This window comes from Dendropsophus ebraccatus, chromosome 13 (genome assembly GCF_027789765.1).
Source record: "Dendropsophus ebraccatus isolate aDenEbr1 chromosome 13, aDenEbr1.pat, whole genome shotgun sequence".
NCBI lineage: Eukaryota > Metazoa > Chordata > Amphibia > Anura > Hylidae > Dendropsophus > Dendropsophus ebraccatus.
In genome coordinates, this window is record NC_091466.1 from 41,785,218 (window position 1) to 41,799,245 (window position 14,028).

The following is a 14,028-nucleotide window of genomic DNA, read 5'->3' on the forward strand; positions in this document are numbered from 1 at the left end:
ACTCTTTGTACTGGTTAGAATTCCAGTGTTTAGTCTCTTTTTTTTCAACCAGCACAGGTCAGAAAATCTGCCTTCAGGAGACTGGACCTGGATTTCTGGTAAGTTCAGATTTGTTTTACAGCATGATAACAATAAAAAATAATGAATGTAAATTGTAAACTTGCTTTATATGACATCTACTGTTGATTTAGATTTTGAAATTAATAACAACAGTGACACTTTAAGTTACCTTGTTAGTGCCAAACAATATAGCCATTACTTCTATAAGAGTATTTAACAATCTTTACTAGTGTCATGGACTGTTTTATTCACTTCACTGCTGGCAATGTGCCGTTTCATCTTGGTAGTCTATTTTAGTTACTTTTGTTCTACTTCAACCACACCCTATCACTCCAGAAAGACACTGGAAAACAGTTGATAACCTTATTTTAGGTTTCTATGTAGCTGTTTCTGGTGGCACATTAGCATTTGCTAGATCAATCCAATCTCGATTGTCAGCTCATTGCGACCTATGTTCTGGTTCAATCCAGTATCCTGTGGAATCTGCCTCAAGCCTTCCTGCCCCAACTTTGATTCCAGTTGCCAAGTTGTCTTCTGGTTTTAACCGGTGGTGCTCCTGGACTCTCTTATTGCTTAGCTCTTCTGGATACCATGTCTGGTACTTATTGCTCTACAGTCTTGTATACTGTATATGATTATTAGTCCTATGTCTTTACTTATTCGCCCCGTGTCTACTAATTAATTATTTCTTTCTAGTTGTGTCTTTACCTAATGGTCCTGTTACCATATTCCTGCCTAGCTACAGTGATTGCATTTACTCTCAGCTTTGATTACCATGTTCCGGCCGATCCTATGTTCAAACCCAGCTCCAGTGGCCATGTTCCCGTCCCACTCTTGAGACCACGTTTAAAATCAGCTCTGGTGACCACATTATTCATGCTACTGTGCTTATAGGCTTTCCTGATCTATACTTCTCACCTGGTCTGATTTCTGTCAAGCCATCCCTGCTGGGGATCATCATCATGGCATGTTATCTATATTCCTCAAGTCAGTACAATTACAATACCGAATTTATATAACTTTTATTTTATTCACCTACTTTTAAAAAGTGTAAACATTTAAAAAAAATGCACTAGTCTGACTCTTAAAATGTTTTTATTTTTTGCTTTATGGGGCTACTTGGGGGTTAATTTTTAGCACCATGATCTGTAGTCCTTACCGCTACCATGCGTATGTGTGACAGGCATTTATAAAGTTTAAATGTCAGAACTGGCAGTGGCATCTAAACAGTTAAAATAGCCAACAATAGAGATTGCTCCATGGCAGCTGGTGATTGCAGCCCTCTCTATGCCCCCTGACACCACAATGTAACTGTACATCATGCTGTAGGTAAGGGTTAAAGCAACCAGTCTGCTCTTATAATGCAAACACCTTAAGGCTGCGTTCACACTATGTATATTTCAGTCAGTATATGTATATTTCAGTCAGTATATTTCAGTCAGTAGTGCAACCAAAACCAGGAGAGGATTATAAACACAGAAAGGCTCTGTTGAAATTGAGTGGATGGCCGCCATTTAATGGCAAATATTTGCTGTTATTTTAGAACAACGGCTGTTGTATTGAAATAATGGCAGTTATTTACTGTTATATGGCGGCCATCCACTCAATTTCAATATTGTGTGAACAGATCCTTTCTGTGTTTTTAATCCACTCCTGGTTTTGGTTGCAATACTGACCGAAATATACTGACTGAAATATACGTAGTGTGAACGCAGCCTCACAGGGATTGAGGGCGCTCTTGCACAATGCCGTTTTGTTCAGGCTTTGAGATGCAGTTTTAAAGACAGAGCCAGGTGTTGTCCATAATGAGTTGATGCTTCTTCAGCTGTGTTCTAATATTCACATTTTTGTTGTGTTTCTTTGTTTACATAACCAGTGCTTAACTGAATATGTGGGCTTTGTAAAATTGTCTACATTCCCTGTCTGGACCAGTAACCAGTATTACCAGGCTTTATCAATGGTGTTTCTCTTGTCATAAACAATCTGATTAAGCCTGGTAATGCTGATCACATGGCAAAGTATAGACAGTCAATTTAGACGAACTTGCAAGAGCACATTTATGAAAGTTACGCCCCTGGTGTACGCCATTGAAAAAACACTGATTCTTTCCTTTTCTGTGCCAGCCGTAACCCCCACATACCTGCTGGGTTTACACCTGCCAACAGATGTAAACTAATTTACATCTGCTTCAGAGCAGGTCCCCCCAGCTTTACTAAGAGTTGTGCCCTTCTTAGTAAATCCAGCTAGGTAAATGGGGGCAGGGCTTTATTAAAGATTAGCGTACATCAGTCTTGATAACTGTTCGGACAGCAGAAACAGCAGAGACAGTAGAGACAGCATCTGTTCCTTATTTTATCTAATACTTTATGATTAGCTCTTGTTTTTTAATTCAAAACTGGGCAGTAAAACTGCAACAAAACTGCACTGTGTAAGAGCACGCTCATTTAACCTGCCTTTAAGCTGCACTTTCTCCTGAGCTAAAAAAAAATAAAATAAAATTATGTTAGATGGTCATTTTGTGAGGGTATTTTTGGATATTAAAGTGACACTGTCACCCCCTTTTGTGCATTCTGACTTCTCTACACAGGTGTAAAGGGTAAATTTTGAGTTTTCACACTTTATTTTATATCATACGTCATGGTGCTTGTTCAAGTAAAAAGTGATCTTCTATGAACTGCAGATTGTGTTAAGTGGGCGGGGCCTCACGTCATCAGCTCCACTTAGCCCCGCCCGCAATGCCACCATTGGCCCCACCCCCTTGGTGGCCATCGGTGGGCTGACCTAGAGGGGGTGGGGCCTAGACCTTTAGGCCAGCCTGTTCCAATGGCTGGTGAGGGACCAACGGGGGGGGGGCATTGTGGGCGGGGCTAAGTGGCGCTGATGCCGCGAGGCCCCACCCACTTAACATAATCTGCAGTTGATAAAAGATGACTTTTTACTTGAACAAGCACCATGACATATGATATAAAATAAGGTATGAAAACCGCTAAATTTACCCTTTACACCTGTGTAGAGAAGTCAGAATGCCCAAAGGGGGTGACAGTGTCACTTTAAGTTTCTTATTCAAAAAGTCATATTCAAAAAGCATAAGCAACTAAAGCCCCTATTACACAGGGAGATGTGGAGAGCAAGCAAGCGCCAACCTGTAAGGTTAGCACTTGATTGCTTCTCGTTCCCCCGCCTGCTGTCGCCGCTATTACAGCCGCCGACAGCGAGCGAGGAGTGGCGGAGCGGGTAAGAGCCAGGTGGGCCGCAGGGAGCTGCGGAGGGCTGCCCAGGCAATCATCAGATCGTCCAGGCAGCCCATAGGAGATGGCTCCTGTTACACAGTAAGACGGCAGCAGATGGTTGCCAGGCAAATCATTAACATTTCAGCCCTTTGAAAGACAACGATTAGCCAACATGGTGCATGTTGGCTGATCGTTGTCTTCTATTACACAAAGCGATTATCGGCCGTAACGCTGATACATAACGTAACATATTTCATAAACATAGTTACCCTTTATGGACAAACCTTTTTAAATGCTCTTAGGGCATGTTAGGGTTATTGCTTATAATCAGCCACAACATGGATCTCTGCTCTAGAAGCGAAGCGTAGCTCTAGAGAGTGTTGAATTATCTGTCACCACTGTACCCTGGTGTCATGTAATTTTTAATTTTTTTTAAACAAGGGCTGTGCAGAAAACGCTCTTGTATTGTATTTTCTTGTATTCTAGCTTTAGGCCCCTGGTCTAAAAATGGGTTTTCTAGATTTATCAGAACATTGAATAAATTATATTTAGTCTTCCTAAAATGAATAACCACTGTTACAACCATAAGAGATTGAAAAAATATTGGGGCCTTCCTCCAGGAACAGTTTTTCAAAATGCACCTAAGCCCATACATAGTCCATGGCACAGCCCGTGTGCAAAATCTGTTTCCAGAAGATGTTTTTCTCCTATTTTCTATATTCCTGAGTGCTATTTCTGTTTTCCTAATGTTTTGTCCAAAATTTCTTTTATTGGCTTATTACATTTTGAACAAGGACACAAACAACTGAACGTGTATTTATGCTGTATTTGATCATTCTATATTTTTGCTACACCCTAGCTATGATGGATTATGACCAGGGACATTCACAATGCCTCTGTTTAGAGTAATTCTGGAAAGGGCTCAAGCTACCAGTCATGTGACTATAAAATCCAATCACCTTAAGTTTCAGAGAACTGCCAAATATTCTTTTTTTCCTGGCACATTCATACTCCTTGGGCATGAATACCTTTGCAGAGGATAAAGAAGACATTACAGTATGCTTGTAGAATACTTGTTATTTATAGGCTACATTAAGCTTAATTAGAAAGTAAATTATTTCCCTTAACACTAAAGTCATAGAAAATAAAACTGCATTAATGTAATAGTATTAAGGAATTAAAGCGGTAATAATGTTCTATATCATATTTTTATTCTTAACAACATTAAAATTATACATTATGTATTCAGTCTTTGCTCTCTAACCTCTGACCCTAGTTCACCAAAAACTTTCACAAAAAAATTTGAGCTTGAGTTTCTTAATTTTATCTGTGTCTGTCAAAGGCAATATGGCATCTATCACAGTTCCCAAAGAGAATGTAAAACATCTTTCACCAATATCCAGCCTTCTTTTCTGACTAGCTATGCAGAAATACTGGTGGTAAGTATGGAACACTCATTGAGTGGAACCAAATTGCTGGTACTAGCTTTTTGGAACCTTTGCCATCAATTCTAGGCTGCCGGTCCTGAACCACCAAGGAGTCTGCTGCCCATCTGAATCAGTAGCTCAGGAGCTCTCCCGGCGTGTGCTGTTTTTCCGGCAGGTGGGACTTCTGGCACAGGCAGGGGGGCCATCTACTATACAGAGGGGACTCTATTGCTATATAAGGGCTCAGAGTTTACCTAACTATTATATGAGGAAACAGAGGGGCTTAAAACTATATAGATACACAGAAGGGCATAACTACTGTATGTGCTGAAGCAAGGAACCTAAAATGTTTTTCTAGCAGATTCTGGAGAGTGGATTCATGGCCGGGCGGGTTGGAAAGGAAAAGTGAACAACTCTGATCAGCGAAGACACGTCATGTTAGTAACTGGATTAACTGCACTGTAATCATTTAAAGATACTGATCTGATGCTGTGTAAGCCAATATAACTAAATTTCAAAATATTGCATTGAATCTGCAACAGATGTGCATGTGAATGTACACTAACAGTTCCACTATATTAAATTTGCTATGCTACATTAGCTTTTAGACAAAGGTACCGACGTTCCTGCGTTAAGTTTTTGGTTTGCCCAACTTTGCTTGAACATTGCCCAACTCACTTGCCATTCTGCTCAGCAGTGGCTAAAACTTAGAGCGAACTCTGGTTCCGATCGGATGGTGACAAGAGAGCAGCTCCTGTCGCTGACACTTGAATGCCAATTTAAGGCAGACGCCAATTCTTGCAGGCAGCAATGCTGCCAGTCATTAACTGTGATGACCCATCTTCTGGGTCAGCAGACGATCTTCGCACTCTATAAAGCGAGCTCAGGTCTATGAAGTGAGCTCAGCTCCTGAGCTCGCTTAATAGAGCCCCTGTGCATTATGGCGTGCCGGGACGTCATTTTGCGCCAAGAGGTTAATGGGCTACCACATTAGATGGTTGCACCATGTTCTCTAGTGCTGGAACATCTTTAGCTCTTGGTGGGGTGAATCAAAGAAGGGGATCCTCAGTTTGAGATACTTCAAGAGACAATCTATCTAAAATGAAATGTATATTATGCCAACCCCATTTCTTCCTACTAACTTGTTTTACTCTTTTTGGCCGTCTTATAGATGCCTCTAGTCCTCCTGAATATGAAATGTTACAGAAAGGTAAGAATATCTTTTACATCAAATGTTTTCCCTTTTCAGCATAAACTCATGAGTCACTGTTTTGTCGTCTTGGGTGGAGATATTGGATCCTTGACTTAAAAGCTAAGGTTTATCAGCATCTCATATAGTCATTGTTCGGTAGGATTTCAGCGGCTTTTAGGATTTATATGTAAAGCATCCACATGGTTAGAGAGATGAATTGTACCTGGAAGGTATTGTATATTGAGTGCATTTCCTGTTATTTCAACACATCTCAATTGATCAGTCATAACTGAGCCCATAGAAGTGGTTAAAAGTCCCAACATGATTTCATGATTTTGTAGTCTTTATATGGAGATGTCCCATTGTATTATTGGATATATTGATGGTATGTGGAATATATATATATATATATATATATATATATATATATATTAGGGATGGACCGAACCGAGTTTGGTTCGGGTTCGTATGAACCCGAACTCTCAGTAATGATTCCCGCTGTCTGCCCGCTCCGTGCAGCGGGCGGATCTAGCAGGAGGACCGCCTGGAAAACTGGGATACAGCCATAGCCATAGGCTGTATCCACCCGCTCCACAGAGGAGGCAGACAGCGGGAATCTGATGCCGAGCGTTCGGGTTCATACAAACCCGAACCTCGGAGGGTTTGGACCATCCCTAATATATATATATATATATATATATATATATATATATATATATATATTCATATTTATTTTGCTATATATATATATATATATATATATATAGCTGCATAAACATTCTAAATGGCTAAAGGTGTTTGGATATACTGTACCCTATAATTACTGTTGTCAGCTATTTCAGCCACATTTAGCAGATACATAAAATCTAGCACAGGGCTATATAATCTCTATAAACGTACAGCAGTAGTTGAAAGGTTTCATATTTGAGTTTAGTCACTTTCAATAGGATGCCACCTTGTTGTTGGTTTTACCCAGAGTCACTGTAGCAACTGTAGGTGCTATAACTATACAATGGAAGTAACAGGTCAGACATACACACCACACTTTTGTAGAATAGAAATGCCAAGTGCTAGAGTGGGTAATGCAAAATGGAGGAGCAATCTCCTATGAAGAATATGCCGGCATATAGAAAGCAGCAAATCCATTGGTCTAACATACTGTCTTAATAGTAAGGGGATCCAACAATTAGAAAATTTAAAAAAACATGGAATGTTTTTTATTTTTTCATTTTCATCATTGGTTCTTCTTACTATTAAGATGGCCCGATTGACCAATTGATTTGCTGCCTTCTATGTGCCAGTATTTTCTCCATAGGAGCCTGCTCCTCCATTTTGCTCCATATTCTCACTGAATCCATGCCAGGATAACGGTACCAGCAGAAGCCTTCAGCCGATCATCATCTTCATTATCTTTAATGATATACCTTTTTTTTTTTTTTTAATAAAGAAATATTTTTATTATACATAATATGTTGACACAAACATATCCCATATCATAATAATAAGACAGCAATTATATATTTCACTCCCCAAAATCCCCTCCCCCCCCCCCCAATAAAGAAGAAAGAAAGAAAAAAAATTCTCCACGTCACTCCATTACATCACTCATATCCCAGTCTTTTGATTCCCATTTATACCAGTTATTTCTGTACCTCCTTTTTCCCCTATCCCCCCTACCAAAATACAACCTCTTGTATTGCTTTACCTTTTCCACCAAATTTAACCATTCTACTTTTGCTGGCGAAGATGTCTGAATCCAGGCCCTTAATACCACTAATCTGGCTAAAAAAAGAGTCCTATTAATCACTCCTTCATACCCCTTCTCCAGATCCAGAGTATTACCCAAGATCATACAGTTAGGGTCGTAGGGGATAGATATTTCTAATCTACTATTTATCTCCTCCTTCACCAATCTCCAAAATTCTTGTATTTTGATACATCCCCATAACATATGCAGGTAGTTCGGGGTGGGGAGGGGGCGGAATGGGGGGCGCAGACTCTGGGTCCGCTTCATTTATCGTTTTTCGCAAAGAACAATGATAAGGTAACCTACGCCAAAAAACGCCGGACTTAATAAATGTCCCCCTTTGTCTTATTTTCGGGAATGTCCGGGGGGGGGGGGCACGGGGTGAGAAATAAGGCATCCTCCCCAGACCTCTCCGGAATACTCAACCCGGGATCAAAAGTGCATCAGCGGTGGGTCGAGGATCAGGCATGCAGTGGAATGGCAAGCGTGTGGCGATGTGCGGCGGGACGTGCTGCCTGCGGCACTGGCTTTAGAGGTCCACAAGGATATTAGGTGAGTCCTGGGTAGTGGCGAGTGGCAATGGGCAGCCTTACTTTTGGGGGGGGTGCCTTATTTTAGGCCTTACTTTAGGCTAGAGGGTAGAGTAGTTGGGGTGTCTTATTTTAGGAGGGTGATTTATTTTCAGGGAAACACAGTATATAAACTCATAAGCCATGGAAATATGTTTCCAAATGAAACAATCTTGGTTGCTGTTTGGATGCATAGGGGCTGATTTAATAATGTTGCCCCATCAGAAAAATGACGGGTTTGTGTCTATTTTCCTTGGCGGTTTAGTGTTCCACTTTATTTACTAACGGTGTGCAACACACAATTTCCCAAAACCTGACCAACTCGTAGTTTCTTTCCAAAAAAAGGAAAAGTGGGGGTGTCTTTTAAAACCCGTCACAACCGACAGATGTATTAAGGAAACTGGAATTTTTTTTATGGGTTTTCTATTCCAAAACTTCTAGTGTGGTTGAATGGTCACCTCTAACTTTTGTCTTGTGAAAAACAGGACAAATTTACTAAGGGCATAAGACACGTTAGTAAATTAGATGGGAAATAATAAGACACAAACTATGTCAGAACGAGGGGAAAAAGAACAGTATCTTAGTAAATAAGGCTCAAAGTGTCAGCTGTCAAGTTTAGCGGAGGAAGAATAATGGTCCATTGCTGAGTCTTATGATTTGGCTTGGACTCTTTGGTTTACCATACATAAAATGATTTCCTAGAATTGTGGATAATAAATCTTCCTAGTCATGCAGCAAAATGATGAGAAGGATCTAGGATGTTTGCCATCAAAGGGGTTTTCTCCCCTATTCCACTGGATAGGTAATGGGTATCTGATTGTAAGTCTGCCGGGATCCCTCTCAATTGAATACTTGATTCTATGTAAATAGATCGGCAATCTGTGGTCAAAAGTGTGCACTACTGCTCCATTCAGATATACAGGCTTGATGATAGCAATGCACTATATTCTATCAGGCCTATAGGGTTTAATAAAGCAGAACAAATGTCTGACAAGGAGACACAAGAACCCTCAACTCATTCTCAACATAGTCGAAACCCACCAATGAGTCACTTGTCACCTATTCTTTCATGGGAAAACCCTTTAAGACTGGCATCTCTTAGTAGCCAAAGTGATTGCTGTCCATCTTTTCCCGCACAAATGAAAAAAAAAAAAAAAAAAGCTAAATAGAACTGAAAAGATTGGAATAGGTTCCATTTTGCAGCCTTTGGTCTTGCCCAGACACAGACATGATACAGACTTATATAAATATAGTTGCCTCATTTATAATGCAGGAGACATGAATGCTTGCTAATTACCATCTTCTATTGATTCTGCCAAACAAATATAACTTAACTGACAGGGATGCGGACCAGATTCTTACAGTGAATTGAAGGCAAGGAGATCCCTGTTACTCACATATATCTGTTCTGTACCAGATTAGTAAAAGATCCCCATTATTATCAGAATAAGAAGTGGAGAGATGACTTGTGGATTCTAGAGAAGCCCCCCCCCCCCATAGGCTGTTATCCTTTGGCAAAACCCAAAGGGGTTACAAGGTTTAGAACCCAAAGAAATACCCTCTTAGGCAGTTCTGAATCTCTCTATGGAGGATCCAGCACATCCATACATTACACAGAGATCCTATTTATTTTTATTTAAATTGTGCAATACTTCATTTCTCCTGTGGCGGCGCTGTTTGGAGATGAAATATCTGCTACAAAGCTACGGGTATTTTCGGCAAATGTGCCTATATATATTAGAAAGGGATCATTGTATAAAAGGGATAGTCCAAAGTAGAAAACCCCTTTAGGAAGTTGATTTCCACATTGGTATCCTTTATGGACTATTAACAGTAAAGGCATTTTAATATATATATATATATATATATATATATATATATATATATATATATATATATATATTTGGGTTTTTTTTAGGTTTTGCTGCATTCAGACCATTTTGGTCTTGTCGGATTGGGTGGCTAGGGGGAAGCAATAAGTATTGCTATGCAGCATGAGTAGTGCAGAGCCTACAGGTACTTGAAGGGATGTGCCAAACACCCACCACTCCTCAGCCTAACCGGGGACAAGTAACTTTTCCTTTTGCTTGTACTGGTCACATATCAGGAGTCTGAATTACATGATCTTTTATACTGAATCACATCTAGAGTTGCATGCAAAATTATTGCATGCTGCTATGCGTAGTTGTATTGTCTGATGTCAAAACCACATCTTTATGCAGAACATCAGGGCACATGAGAGGTGGTGTCTGTTAGTGCAGTGCTGAGAGAGTCTAAGTTCTGGAAGCAGCTTTGGATGTGAATGGAGTATAAGACACATAACTATGAAAGTCACTAGAATACATAGTATAATGCAGTTATATAACTGTAGACGCTATAATGCACAACTGATATACAGGGAAGGTGCATATAAACTTTAAGATCTATTTTGCCATTGGGTTGGGGACATCTATGGAACACGCCCTAAGCAGGAGTAATGGGGCTGAGCATCTCATGCAGAGTTATGAGGTATAGTCACTCCATACCGGTACCCACTTATATCAATGACATAACAGAGAAATATGCAGCTATATAAAAGGATGACATTTGCCTCGACAATTATATAAAGAGTTTTTGGAATATTAACACTTTAGGTGCTGAAGAGGTTAATACATACAAACATTATGTTTGCAAATGCTAAGAAACATTCTACAAAAATGAACCAGAAATAAAAAAAAAAGATTGTCGATATTATGGGTAAAACCAAAGGAACCAGGAAGGAACTGGAGTTCAATATAACCATGACTGTGCAAAACAATGATGTGGAGTGCAGATGAAGCAGAGTTCAATGTGTCATTTAACTCCCTAGGACTAGGTTTCTTTTGCACCATAGTAAAGATTTAACATGTATGAGAAAATAAGTACTGAAAGACAAACTGAGCTCTGCTACTTCTAACAATCGGAGAGCGTCTACATCTGAAGAATTAAAGTGAATTAAGTTAGCCCAGGGAAATACAGTAGAGACGAGTTTGTTATATCATAGATGATTGGATATACAGTGCTTGCACCCGACACATGGTATGGATGCCACACCCTGTGATCAGAAAAGCAGGAGGATTAGCTCATACAGTAATGCAGTTATAAAGATAGTATAAGTATATAAAAGATTCCCACCACTGGCTGGAGATCCGTGCCAGTTAGGCAGAAACAGATGGAAGCAGTCACACATCCTGGAAGGTTATCAGGAACTCCTGTCGGATGCTGGAGTTGTCCTTTGCTCAGGATTCACGTAGACATCCAGTCAGGCTTTAGCAAGAGTCTGATGCAGGAAAGTGCAAGGAGTCTGAATGTAAATGCTGACACACTCCTGCTTCTCTTGTAACCCAGCAAGTGATACAGCCCCTGGATGGTACCCAATTATTCAAGGCTGTCCATAAATACATTGCATCCAATTGATCCCATTGCTCGTAGAGAAAGAAGTCACATGTCACTGCAGAGACTACATCACAGATGCTTTTTCCAAACTGATCTTGTCGGACAGTCACATTGAGACGCTGATGCTCACTTACAGCAGGGCAGGCGGAGGAATCTTGGATTGTAAGAAGGGTTAATAATATTGATTTGTAGGAAACTACTGAAATGGCATAAAGCGAGTAAAGTGGTCCTAAATTCTTGATTCAGCGGCATGTATTATAGGAACAGCAGGACATAAGGTCATACAGTATAAAATTAGGATTTAAAAAAAAATGTAAAATAATTTTTTAAGGAAATGCATTTAGGTTTTTTTAACTTATTAGAGACAGAAACATAATCTTAAATTTTTTTCTAATGTGTTTCTATTTTCTGATTGTAAATTAGATTTGTTTAATTTCTTTTTATATTATGCGGCAGCTACCTTGCTTTCTGCACAGCATTTAGGGATGTGCTTTACAGCAAGCCCCATTGGCATAGGAACAATAGATTGGAGGCGACCCTGTTGACATTTATAGGAATGTTTTCTAGACATGCTGTGTGATCTGTGCAGAGGTCATTGTGCAGGAGGGTTAGATAGAGAGCTTTGACTACCAACTATTGTGAAAGGCCTGATTTCATTATTTCTATATACTGGTGTCACTTTAGCATCAGCATATCCTGTCTGTGATGATAAGGTGAAGACCAGAACAGAAAGTGTCAGCTTAATATAAGGCTTAGTGGCCGGAATGTAAACTGTAAGATTTCAGGATTATATTAAAATATACTTAGTAACATAACATAAAAACTTGACATAAGTTTTGATTGGTTGGGTTCAGAGTGTTCAGACCTTAAAGTGACACTGTCACCCCCTATTTGCATTTTGACTGCTCTCCACAGGTGTGGAGGGTAAATGTTACAGCTTTCATTACTTCTTTTATATCACACCTCATGGTGCTTGTTCTGGTAAAAAGTCGTTTTTATCACCTGTGGATTGGTATATGTGGGCGGAGCCTCACGGCCTATGTGCCACATCGCTCCGCCCCTAGCGCCACTTAGCCTCGCCCCATCCGTAATGTCATCGTCGCATAGGCCCCACCCCCTCAGCAGCCATTGGAAGGGCCAGCCTAAAGCTCTAGGCCCCACCCCCTAGATTGTCCCACACCAATGGCCACTGGGGGGTGGGGCCTATGTGGTGATGGGGCGGAGCTAAGTGGCGCTAGGGGCAGAGCGATGTGGCACATAGGCCGCGAGGCCCCGTCCACATATACCAATCCACAGGTGATAAAAACGACTTTTTACCAGAACAAGCACCATGAGGTGTGATATAAAATAAGTAATGAAAGCTGTAACATTTACCCTTTACACCTGTGGAGAGCAGTCAAAATGCAAATAGGGGGTGACAGTGTCACTTTAACCAGTGGTTAACGTAAGCTAGGCCGTAGGTGCATGGATAAGTGTTTTTTCCCTCGCTCTCTGTATGTACAAATGAGATGGACTGATAGACTTACATTGGGAGATTCCAGAGATGTCCTATCAGACATTTGTCATGTTTCTAGGTTGTTGCAGTTAAGGCTATGTTTACACATAGCATTTGATGCATTTTTAATTTATAATTTGCGTTATTTTGCTCTGAAATGCTCAATTTATGGTAAAATATCAACATTTTTGCCACAATTTCAGCAAAAGAGAAGCAAAAATATCACTATTTTACAGTCATTTTACTGATTAAGTAATTATATAGGTGTAAATATAGCCTAATGGCTATGGTTCAATTATCCCTTTAAGCGATATAAACTCTTGGTTGAGCATCTGTTTGCAATAACCACACTGCCCTACCTCTTAGGCCTTATTACCATATTGCTCCTATGTTAATCTACCCTGTCTTAAACATAACACGATATAAACTGCATATTAACACAAAGTCAGTTTTGCTAATTATCACTTCAGAGTGGGCATTCCTACAGATACCCCAATATAAAGGGTGCCCGGGCTACTAACAACATCTCCTTCCATTGTCATTTAAATTGGGATATTAAGATCATAAAACACAATAATTGTGCCTAATTACAGAAAACATAATTTTTCAATTTAAAGATCTACCATGGTTGTGCACCAATTATAATGTTAGTAGAAACTGGTGACCCGAACCAACTGCCCATCTATACACAGTTCAATATTCACAATGCTGGTGCTTAGACGAGAGGTACGTTGCCAATATAGTCAGGATTAGTGAAATACTAAAGAACTTACCCTCCTATATGAAAATAAATTTACATGAAGAAACAAATACCAAAGAATGTGCAAGAGCACAAAAAATTTCTATTGGCACCGCTTTTATATCAAGTGACAAAACAATGATGGCACCGACACA